The sequence below is a fragment of the Hyperolius riggenbachi genome, chromosome 2 (genome assembly GCF_040937935.1).
Source record: "Hyperolius riggenbachi isolate aHypRig1 chromosome 2, aHypRig1.pri, whole genome shotgun sequence".
Lineage (NCBI taxonomy): Eukaryota > Metazoa > Chordata > Amphibia > Anura > Hyperoliidae > Hyperolius > Hyperolius riggenbachi.
Window position 1 is genome coordinate 109182664 of NC_090647.1, and position 12678 is coordinate 109195341.

A 12678-nucleotide genomic window follows, 5' to 3' on the forward strand; every position below is an offset into this window, starting at 1 on the left:
CCCGTCCATTCACAAACCACAAAGTGGCTGGACAAGGGCCCACCCCTTGCTTAGGATAGCATTACTGGCGACCGCCCCCCAGTGGGGGCAGGCAGGATTTTCTGATCAGTGTAGTGTAGGCATGCTATAGGTGCAGGGATGCCAATGTTGGCGTAATCTTGCAATGGAAATGCATGGAGCCAAGGGGAAGAAAAGACAGGGAGAATAAAGAAAAGAAAAGGGAAGAGGGAGTTTAGTCAATAGAAAGGAAGGAATAAGAAATAGAAGAAGTCCAGGACAGGAGCAGAGAGAGATATGAGGCAGGGAGACCACACAGCCCGACCAATCCTAGCTAGAGAAAGGAACGAACCAAGGATCCAGGCTAAATTATAAGTTGTTCAGTAGACTTTTACTGAGATCCAGGAACTAGAGCTGGTGCAATTGTAAGTATTCTTGTAATGGAATGGAGCATGGCTTACCTGGGAAATACATTGATTTGGAAAGTTAAGCTCCACATTACAACCCAACTAAAAACCAGGGGAAAAATATATACTAAACCTGGTGCATCCATGGTAAAGGGGCATCTTGTAGATGATGCCCCCTTTGTGCCTCATGCCCCCTTGTACCTCCTGTTTCTCCCTTTTGTCCTCCTGTGTCTCCCATGTGTCTGCCTCTGTCTTCCTTGTGTCCTCCTCTATGCCCCTTTGTTTGTCCCCCTGTCTCCTCCTCTGCATGGGCACAGTACAGGGAGTCCCCAACATTGCGGTGGGTTGGAGGTTCGTATTGGCAGGTGTTGACAAGTCAGGAACTCCCTGCATTTGGACTAAAAGACGCAGTGTCTCTCTTTTTTTTTTTTTTTTTTCCCCTGCATTTGAGGGAGAAAAAGTTGGTCTTATAGTCCAAAAAATACAGTATGCACTTTAACAACTTTTCAGTCCGGCTTTCCCATATTATTCTTTTTATTTTGAGTGGATTTTCTTCCATTGAGCCCACTGTCACTTTGAATGCAAAGAATACTTTGATCAGAGACTGATGAGCCTTGACCTTGCAGTCCATTTTGTGTCTCTTGGAAGCGGCCTTAGCTTTTTGTTTGCCATTTTCTCTATAGTTTGTTCTCCTTTGTGGTCATGTCCATGGAGGTTGCCTACTGTCACATGCCTACAAACAACCTCTTTATAATTGCATCCGTTGTCTTAGGAACATTGGCTGCTTGGTGGTAATCTAATGACATCTGCCTTTATCATGCTCGTCTGTGGTCCATGGTCAGTGTGGTACACACACAGTCTGCATGCACTTTCCTGTCAGATGTCCCTGGTGGATACCACAGTGTTCTCAGGTCAACCGTTTCAGGATCCATTCATTCTACTCTGAGGCTGTCTCCATGTGTCACATGATTGGGAACAACTTCTGCCTAGGGACATCAGCCTGAAGATATTGTTACACCTTAGCTATGACCTCTGTAACAACAAATGTTTTGTGTTTTATAAAACATTTCCTGTTATTGAAAAGAAATAAGGGGGTTGTGTTGTGCGATCAACCACTTTGACCTATTTATAAACTGCATTTACAGCAGAGTGTTCTAGTCAGTTGCTGTGTGGGCTGTGGACAGAATGTAAGTTGTTTTGTTCTTTGTTAGATAGTTGGGTTCACATAATGTTTCGGATTTCAAAACTCTTGTGAGGCCTCCTAGCCAATGCACAGGCAGGGGAATATCCAATTTTGCCATATCAGTGGTCACATGAGGTGTCTGGGTGGCACAAGCTAGTATATTACCTTGAATTCTATAATAATTCTAAGTATTGTTTTTGCCCTCACTGTGACTTTTTTATTACTTGGCATACAGCCATGTGTGCCAACAAATACAAATGTCATGTTATACCTAAACCTTTGGCCCATCGTTGTGATGGAGGGCTAAAAAAGCTAAGTGCTGAACATTTTTAACAGAAGATGAAAAATAATCTTGTAGGAGAAAACTTGGGAGAATTAATAAAGGGCTTTGGTGCAGTTTAAAGGATAACTGTAGTGAGAAGGCTATGAAGGCTGCCATATTTTTTTTGCTCCTTTTAAGCAATACCAGTTGCCTGGCTATCCTGCTGATCCTCTGCCTCAATTGCTTTTAGCCTTAGCCCTAGAACCTTGAACAAGCATGCAGCAGATCAGGCGTTTCTGACGTTGTCAGATCTGACAAGATTAGCTGCATGCTTTGTTTCTGGTGTGATTCAGACACTACTGCAGTCAAATAGACCGGCATGGCTGCCAGGCAACTGGTATTGCTTAAAGCGAATCTGAGATGAAACACTAACTATAACTAGTAACTTGTCTATATATCTTATCTAAAGTTTAGATAGTGTACACAGCATATCTAGCTGCAAACCGCTTACAAAGTTTGATTATTTATTCCTGTGATACAATGACAGCAGCCATGTTCTGTTTGTCACAGGCTGAGGGCTGGAGATGCTATCGGCTTTCCTGTGTGTAAATTCAGTCCCCTCTCCTCCTCCCTCCTCACCTCTGCCTCTGAAATCAATGGTTAGTAACCTCCTCCTGCCCAGACTGCACTCCCATAAGCCCTTGCTACAGTGCCAAGGCACTCTGGAAAGCTGTGGGCAAGGCTTGTTTAGTTTATAGGAAATTAGAGTATTAAAGCAAAACAAAAAAAGTATTTGGCCTTAGGAATAGCATAGAAGGGGAATCAGCGTGGGAGACTTGGGCGCAGGATACAGCTGATATATGACTGATCCTGCTGCTGCACAAGTCCCCGGCCGTGTTAAATACTATTCCCTCTTCAGGCCGCCATGGATGGTGGGGAATGAAATAATTTGGCTTCCATTAATTGCTGGAAGCCGAATTATTGTGGTTTGAAAGTAACTTCAGCTCCGTCTTCTGACGGCGCTGAAGTTACTCCCTGTGTGCCCAAGTCTCCTGCACTGGATTCACTGTGGTCGTAAGGAATGCCCTATAAACTATATGAAAGGAGCACAATTATGCAATGAGTAAAAGTTTATCTCGGATCCACTTTAAAAGGAAATAAATATGGCAGCCTCCATATACTTCTCACTACACTTGTCCTTTAAGGAAAACCTTTTAACCCTTTAGCAGCCACATATAGCCACTGGAGAAGTGTGTTTTCCCTATCCTGGCAGGGTATGCAGAATGGCACAGGCAGCTGTTATATTTACATGTTCCAGGTGGTTAGATTGGTTTCTCCTCTCCTCCACTCACATTGCTGCAATGCCGACATCCTCTCCTGGGTTACAGTCGCATGATATGACTTGATCGTAACCCAGGGGATGGTGTTAGTGGTGCAGCGCCGCCCGGTGATGGGAGAATCTTTCATCACCCCTCTTCCACCACTGGGCAGCACTGCAACACTGACACCACCCCCTGGGTTATGATCACATGTCATATCGTGATCGGAACTCAGAAGAGGATCATGGGAGGGCAGCGTCGCGGGTGGTTGAAAAGGAGAAGCCGATCCAGCAGCCTGGAACAGGTAAATATAAAGAAGTTCTCTGCACAGCAGCGTTAGGTAGAAAAACTGCTGTTAGATGCCCTCACACGCATTATCTAACTTGAGATGATGTGTGCAGGGCTCTGGGCCTTGGTGCACTTTTGAGAACCTACCGGGTACTCTCCTCAGGAGGAGGAAGATTCTGGATCCTGGAGAGTCCTCCCCCATTGTCTTCCACCAGCCCGTTCCAGTGATGGGACCCCTGAAAAATGTCTTATCAACAGCTTGTGCATGCGTGTTTTCACGGACCTGCTCTGGCTCCATAGGAAATAGTCGAGCCTGATTAGGTCCATGCTACTGCGCATGCACAGTGCGGCCGTCCTTCAGGGGTCCTAGAGCTGAATTGCTCTTGCTTTGCATACCTCCCATGTTTGCTTTTAAGGACACTTTGAGTGAGAGGGACATAGAGCTTGCCATATTTTTATCCTTTTGAACAATACCAGTTGTCTGGCATTCTTTGGATCTCTTTGACTGCAGTAGTGTCTGAATCCTACATCTGAAACAAGCATGCAGCTAATCTAGTCAGATCGTTGTCAGAAACATCTGATTGGCATGCTTGTTTAGGATTTATGGCTTAAAAGCAGGAGAGGTAGATGGTCAGCAAAACAGCCAGGCAACAGGTATTGTTTAAAAGGAAATAAATATGGCAGCCTCTATATGCCTTTCACTTTAGGTGTCCTTTAAATGTGAACGTAGGAACACTTTTGTGCTCGTTTTGCACAAACCTCATATTAATGCAGGTGAAGGTAAAGCATTCGAGAAGTGCAGGTAAATCGAATTTGTGCCAAAAATAGTATTCACCTTCCCAACAGAAATATGTCGTGACTGCATTTTTGCCAGTGGGGTCCTGTTCACAAGTCAAGTATGCATAACCACAAGATTCATATAATGAGGATGTTTCACATAGCCTACATTCCTTCGCTAAACCAAACTATGTCTTCACCATTCTATTACTTTTGTCATATTACTGCCTTCACGTAGTCATGTTCTACAACTTTTTTACTGAAAACCCTGAGGCTGAAGGAAGTTACCTGAATACAGTCAATGGAATACTGCCTCAGAATGCTTCTGAATTCCACAAAGCTTTGAGTTTGTCAGCGGTCAATCTGACGAGCAGTTTCAGCTGATGGTTTCTATGAGACAATTCTTGGCTTTCATTCAGGTGAGGAAGCAGAACCTTCTCTGGTCTAAAACATTAATCTTGGGTAACCTTGTGATGGGTTTTTTTTAACTTGACTTGGTGGTCTCTGTTCAACATGTTTCGCCTAACTTTCTCCAAATCTACTTCTGGCAACAAGTCTTTGTGATTGGTTTCTAGATGATGAGATTGGCTGCTGTAATAAATCTCTAGACCTTACAACTAATTGCCAGCAATGCACGTTCTTCTCTCTTCTCTTATAGTCAAAACCAATGTTTTTATAGGCAGTGTTCATCTATGTAAATTTGTGACTGTTGTACTTTTTGCTTTACTTCCTTGGTATTGAAAAGACTTGACCTTGTCAGCTTCCTTTTTGCTTTCTCAATTCTGATATCAGTTAGCTTTTAAAGCAGAAGGATAATGCTGGGTACACACTATGAGATTTTCTGGTCGATTTACTGTCAGATCGATTATTTCCAACATGTTCGATTTGCTTTCCAATTGATTTCCGAGTATTTTCCGATCAATTTCCTATTAAAGTGATTGGAAATCGATCTGAAAATGCTCGGAAATCGATCGGAAAGCAAATCGGACGTGTTGGAAATAATCGATCTGACAGTAAATCGACCAGAAAATCTCAGTGTGTACCCAGCATTAGCCATACTATGCCAGGGGAAAAAAAAACGTATGTAAGTAGATAAATACTTGATCTACTTACATAACACAGGTAGTGTACTGTCCATGTTTTGATTTCAGTGAATGTTATATAGTAAATGACGAGAATTCTGTTCCTAGCGGGAACCATGTCTTTTGCCCACAGTTTGAGGCTAAATACTGATGTCATTTTTCTCTTAATCGCTAGGTCACCTCAGCCTTGCTTGTAAACACAAGTGAGCAGAGGATCAGGGAAGTGAGCTAGGCAGGGAAATAAAGGGAAGAGGAGGAATATATTATAGATAAAAAGAACCCCCAGCATGCAACTGAATGGCAATGGCTATTAAAGGGCCAGTGCTCCTGAGGTATGTGATAACTCCAAACCATGACAGCAGAAAAAGTTTTGTAAGTTTTGAATGCAGGATTAGCATCTTTACCACTTAATACACTCAGACCTGTTGCTGTTGAAATGTGATTTTTATGGTGACAGTCCCACTTTACATTTCAATATTTTTTATTGAAATTTTCCCAAAAAAAATTAAACATATATATCAAAGACATATTATTACACTTGACAAATGAATACTTTATACATAAATAATAACCTGTTATAAGTAACCTTAATCTTAAGTACAAACTGACAGTCCCACTTTAAAGAAAGGCTAAAGCGGAGTACCCACCACCAGATCATGGGAGGGATTGGGGATCTCCGCCAACGAATGGATCGTTCCCTGAATCTGCAAGTGTCTTTCTGGCGTCAAAAATAAATGATAGTGTAAACTATTGTTTACAGGATCATGGCAAAACCTGCTAAAGTCGATGATGATCGGAACAATGGTGACGGCTCAAAAGTGATCACTGCCGGTGGCGTGCATCGTGAAACATCGTTTTATGAATTTTCATTAAACGATGTTGTGCGAAAGTGCAAAGAAATAGTTCAACGTGCAAAATAGTTTAGAAAAATTGCTTAGTGGGTATGGGCCTTAGCTGATATAGGCTTTAACCTCCCTGGCGGTCAATTAGAACCGCCAGGGGGCAGCGCAGCACAATTTTTTTTTAAATCATGTAGCTAGCCTAGCGTTAGCTACATGATAGCCGCTGAGCAGCGGCATCCCCCCACCCACTCCGATCGCCTCCGGCGATCAGTGGAAGCAGGAAATCCCGTTCAGAACGGAATTGCCTGCTGGACTTCCCCGGTCGCCATGGCGACGGTCGTCATCGCGACGGTCGTCATCAACGTCATGGATGTCGTGACGTCATCGGGAGTCCCGATCCACCCCTCAGCGCTGCCTGGCGCTGATAGGCCAGGCTGCGCAAGGGGTCTGGGGGGGGGGGGGGGGCGCGGCGGATAGCGGCGAATCGGTGCGGAGCGGCAGCGATCGGGAAGTACACGCAGCTAGCAAAGTGCTAGCTGCGTGTACAAAAAAAATTATGCAAATCGGCCCAGCAGGGCCTGAGAAATCCTCCTGCACGCGTAGCCCGACCTGTAGTCGGGCTTACCGCCAAGGAGGTTAAACCTAAACACCTAGGTCTCCAAGTCAAGTTTGCTAAACATTTTTTTTCAAAGCACGGCCCATTTTCTGAGGGCTTGTTCACACTTTTTTTTTGTTTTTTTAAGCGGTGACAATTTTTAAAAACGCTTTAAAAGCGCTTGTGTAATTTTGCTTTATGCAAGTGTACTCACATGAGCGATGAACTTTCTATCCAATCGCAAACGTGGCTCCTGCACCAATTGTTCTTGCTTTTATAATATATGTGTAATTAATTTTTCAGGTTTTTATTAGTATCTAATTTTTGCAGATATTTACCTTCAGTTCCTTTTTCAAGTGACAGGGATGGTAACAACAAAGAGTAACGGGTTGGCACACGGAAGCAAACACACAGGAAGAGGTAGACAGACTGTTAGCGTGCTATGAACCAAGGCAGTATATTGCAACAAGACACAGTGAAAGGCTCGGCTATGCCAACGTTGAAATTGCTGATGCACTTGCATTCAATTCTTATCAAAAAAGTTCATCTTGTGTAATACAAATAACCTTCAAGTTGATACGTATCGTGTGCAAAGTGGAGGGGATAATATTGAAGCGAAACGGTCGTCAGGTCGTGCAACAGACGGCACCCATTGCTCACCCCACACCCTCTCCATTTTGCACATAGGTATCAACTTGAATGTTGTTTGTGTTACTCAAGATGAACTTTTTTGATAAGAATTGAATGCAAGCGCATCAGCAATAAATCAACGTAGACAGGGATGGTAACATGGAAAAGTGGTAGAACTTGTGTTTTATGACTGCCTGTGTCTGGCTAAGAAGACTGGCTCATTCCATGTTCCAAACACTTCACCCCTTGTATCTGTACTTGCCCAAAAAAAGATTTTCAGTTGAAGATAAGGCAGGCAATGGAGCATATGGCTTTACAAGTAATTGGGGGTTATATCAGGATTCTGTGTTGCTCCTGTGACTCAGTGTATCCTGAATGCAGGAATGGCTGCTTGTTGTAACACCAGCAGCTGCTGCCTGACGTGCTTCTGTGACAAGCCTGGTCAGATCCCTGAGGCATAAACGCCTCACTGCAGTTGCACATCCCCTCGTGTACAGTCAGTGCACTGTCCTTCCCAGCAGCAGCTCACAGCCTCACTACTCTAAGATTTGTGCATGTGGTTTATTTAACCGTTTCCTTTCAACCATAATCACAAAACAAAATACAGGAAATGAAGAGGAAAAATCAAACCATACACAGTAGTACTCATCCAATGCAGGGGGAATATAATCCATAAACCAATATCCTCTTAAACATTACATAAAAAATTGAATCCTGTCTTGCACAGATGATCTGCACAACTTCTGAATAATTGTATAGATTTCAGTCTCTTGTCAGGTCTTCAGCATCGTACTCACTAGGCGCTGTTCTGTGTGCTTTTTGAAACGCATGCTTTGCAATTTACGTGTGTGTTTCACCATAGAGGTTGCAATATTGTATTCTCACCAATGCATGGCGATGCAGTGTGTTTTATAAACCTACTGCTGCATGCTTGCTGATCAGGGGTGTCAAACTCCAATACAAAGTGGGCCAAAATTGAGCACTGGGACTTAGCCACCACCCAATCTCAATGTCTACTAGCCACCTTCCTCCCTAATAAAGTTCCCTGGTGTCTAATGCCTCCCCCCTCCAACCCCTATACAGTTCCTTGGGGTCTAGTGGTCCTCCCTCCCTATGCAGTTCCTTGGCTTCTAGTGGCCCCCATCCTCCCCTATACAGTTCCCTGGTGTTCAGTGGCCCCCACCCTCCCCTATACAGTTCTCTGGTATCTAATGGCCCCCCTCCAACCCCTATACAGTTCTCTGGTTTCTAGTGGTCCTCCTAACTCTCCTATACAGTTCCCTGGTGTCTGGTGCCCCCCTTCCCATACAGTTCCCTAGTGATTAGTTCTTTCCCCCTACCTTTCTTCATATGGCTTCCCTGGTGTTCTAGGGCTTCAGCCCAATATAGCTTCCCTGGTGCTCTAGAGCTGGCCAAACATAATGCAAAGTAGGTAAGCCACTTGGGGGCCAAATGTAATGGCTCCAAGGGCCAGATTTGGCCTGCGGTCTGGAGTTTGACATGTATGCTGTAGATGGAGCCTAAACCAAAATCCTCTACAGATGTGAAGAATATCAGCACAGCACATTTTCTTTGCCCACAGATGCATATTGTAGGACTTGCTGTAATCTTGGCACCCCAAGATGCTAACGCTCTCTGTATTGTGTATTACATGTTAGAACAATGTCTAGTGACATTGCTGAATAAGCTGGTCAATAAGATGCTAATAATTCTGACCTGCGTACAGATTTAATGCAGGTTGTGTGCAGCTTGGAATTGAACCAATGAAACACACTTCCTGTATGTTTTGATTGGCCTAATTCTAAGCTCATACTGTAGGTTTGTTTCCCAGCCAGAATCGTTGGCATCTCCCCGGCTATCTCTAGTGGGGAATACATTTTAGTTTTGAATTGTCCAGTACGGGTAGTCCCCGACTTGCATACGCCCAGTTTACAAACGACCCGCCGATACGAACAGTCTGAATTTTGTGACTCTTTGAGAACAAGTCAAAATATATATTTTTTTTTTTTCAAATAGCCCTTGTAGTTTTTGAGAGAGAAAAAAATGTTTTTTAAACCTAGTAAAATGACCTGTTGCTGCGGTACACTGTACTATATAGCAAGTTCTGAGTTCTGCACACACATTTTATACATTTTAAAGCAAACCTGTGAACCAGCGCTTGGAGCCCTCTGGAAGTTGATGTGGATTACATAAAATCGATTCAATATCAAATTATGTAGAATTGTAATTGCCAAATTAGCACATTACGGTTATCACTAGAACAGGAGGCGGCAGGAAGGGAGGCAGAGGTGGTACAGAGGGACACATTGAAGGCAGAGGGGGACACTGAGGGAACAGTGAGACAGAGGGGGGGCGCTGAAGACACAGAGGAGGCCCGAGGGGGGGGGGGGGAGGGGTATAGAGGAGGCACAGGTGACGGGTGGAACAGTGTTCCTTCTTCAGAACGGATTCAGGTTAAGAACGAACTTACAGCCCCTATCTTGTTTGATGACCGGGGACTACCTGTACTACAATTGTAGGCAGTAGAAAAAGGAATGCAATTGAGTCTGCAGGTTTAGGGCACGTTGTGCTTGCAGTAACAACACTGCAAAGAAAATTAGTTATTGCAGATTCATAATATCAAATGTAATAGTCACTGTGCTCAGTTCTGCATTTCAGAAGAGCTGAAGCTTTTTTTATACAAGCTCTTAGCTGCAGCCGCTGCAACCGTTCCTTCCACTTACTATACCTGATAGATCTTATAGCTACAGTTCTGCAGCATGTCTTTGCATACATTTGTGTCCTGCTGTTACATCTGTGATCTGTCACTATGTGGAAAGCACTTTTTCCATCAACACAGCAGATGCTATTTTGGACATCTGGCATTTGGAAACAGTATAAGCAAATGATTCTTCCTGGTGAATGCAACTCAAGGTGATGAGCCGCAGGGGGTTGTTGGCAATCACTTGTGATTACATCTCATAGGTATAGAGGAACTGAGCCACACTAGCTCACAGAGAGGCTGGCTGCAGAATGGAGGTGTTCACATCTGTAGACACTCTGCTGTTGTCATGCCATTGCTAATGCTTTATATGCTTGTGGGCATTCTATCTTCACTCACTCTCTCCACCAGCCTTAGTTCAGAGGCATAGACACAAATGTGGCAAGCAAGAAGCCAGAGACTGCAGCAATCCTTTTTTCTTACCCCCCAAGGGTAGTAATAAGACATTTTCTGAGCTTGGAGACTATTTGTTTCATAGTTTGAGAAATCTGTTATAATTTATCAGCTGAAAATGTTCATGCTAGTGACCAATTTAATTTATGAATGAAAACAAAAGTTACTCAGTGCCCTGTTACCTGGGTAGTAAAAGAAGAAGAGAGAGGGGCGCTCTAAGTCCGTTGCACTGCTGGACTGTGCTCTAATAGGACAGGTCTCACCTGTTTGTGGTGGGGCTTGCACAGCGTACACAGCCCAGATCAGCCTTGTCCCTCTTAGCCGAGCCGGGGACTGAGCTCCAACGCGGGGCGGAAGTGACGTCACTCGCTCCAGGAAGTAGTAGGTTAGTTGCCGGGTAACGCCAGACAGCTCAATACGGAGCTTCTGGCCCTGTGCAATGTATATTGCTAAACAGGAAACTTCACGAAAGTGAAGGTAGATAGACTTGGATATGGTAAGAACATAAAATTTTATTAAAACAACGCGTTTCGCGGAGATACAGTCTCCGCTTTTTCAAGTTAATGCTTATGAAGCTAGACATCCCTCAGAGATAAATACCCTCCCCTCCATACAAAAGCCCGACTTGACCAATCCGCACTGCAGTGGGTGGGGTCCAGGAATTCTTATTACTTCTAAGAAAGGAGCAGGTGCCGTAAAGCACCTAGTAAAGGGATGGTGTATAGGAAAATTGTTATAGAAGAACATGGTGGCCTAAAGGAATTATAAAGGGGGAAATATAAAGGGGATTATAAAAAGGACTCTACATGTATGCAGTGCCCACTGATCTCACATAAACATAATCTAAAAATACCAAAAGAAGTCTATGTATATGTGCATGCACTCTCCCATACATAGCCACAGTTGTAGAATAACCAATGGGGTCCCCTCCACACAGATATCTCATTGAACAATGGGTTGGAGGTGGCTCATCTCCTCCAAACACTTGTTTAGTCCCCCTGGTTCCAAAGTACCCAATTTCAGAATCCAGAAGGATTCCCGCCTACACAGGGTATGATATCTCTCATATTTATTGGGGTGGATTATCTGTTCAATTATGATTGCCCTGAGTAATTCAAAGTTCTTATCATGGGTAAGAGAAAAATGTTTGGACACCCCATGTTTCTGCTCCCCTTTGTTTATATTGGACCTATGTTTGTTCAACCTGGTCTGAAATTTTTGTGTGGTGCGTCCCACATAAAAAAGTCCACATGGGCAACTGAGTAAGTAGATCACGTATGAACTCTGGCAAGTGACATGACTTTTTATAGAATATACAGTGGGTGAGTTGGTTTGAAATGTAGATACGCCTTTCTTTAGAGTCTTACAGGAGAGACATCTTATGGACCCACAGGCCACCATGTTCTTCTATAACAATTTTCCTATACACCATCCCTTTACTAGGTGCTTTACGGCACCTGCTCCTTTCTTAGAAGTAATAAGAATTCCTGGACCCCACCCACTGCAGTGCGGATTGGTCAAGTCGGGCTTTTGTATGGAGGGGAGGGTATTTATCTCTGAGGGATGTCTAGCTTCATAAGCATTAACTTGAAAAAGCGGAGACTGTATCTCCGCGAAACGCGTTGTTTTAATAAAATTTTATGTTCTTACCATATCCAAGTCTATCTACCTTCACTTTCGTGAAGTTTCCTGTTTAGCAATATACATTGCACAGGGCCAGAAGCTCCGTATTGAGCTGTCTGGCGTTACCCGGCAACTAACCTACTGCTTCCTGGAGCAAATGACGTCACTTCCGCCCCGCGTTGGAGCTCAGTCCCCGGCTCGGCTAAGAGGGACAAGGCTGATCTGGGCTGTGTACGCTGTGCAAGCCCCACCACAAACAGGTGAGACCTGTCCTATTAGAGCACAGTCCAGCAGTGCAACGGACTTAGAGCGCCCCTCTCTCTTCTTCTTTTACTACAGTGGTTTTATCGGGAGCAGCCAAGTCCAGACTGTGGGGGCCAGATCGCATCTAAGGGGCATCCACTAGCTCCATACTGCCTTTTGGACTTTATCATTCAGTGATACGAAACGCGGAGGCCCCCTCCCCCGCCTCAAGGATTGGTGACATTTATTTGTATATGTTGTTGTGACTTACCATTT

General features: G+C 44.1%; 1 protein-coding gene across 4 annotated transcripts in view; it reads left to right on the forward strand.

Moving 5' to 3' along the window:
• LOC137544024 (cyclic AMP-dependent transcription factor ATF-7-like) overlaps nucleotides 1–12678 on the forward strand; it is a 176201-nt gene that overhangs the window by 101145 nt on the left and 62378 nt on the right. The window lies entirely within an intron of this gene.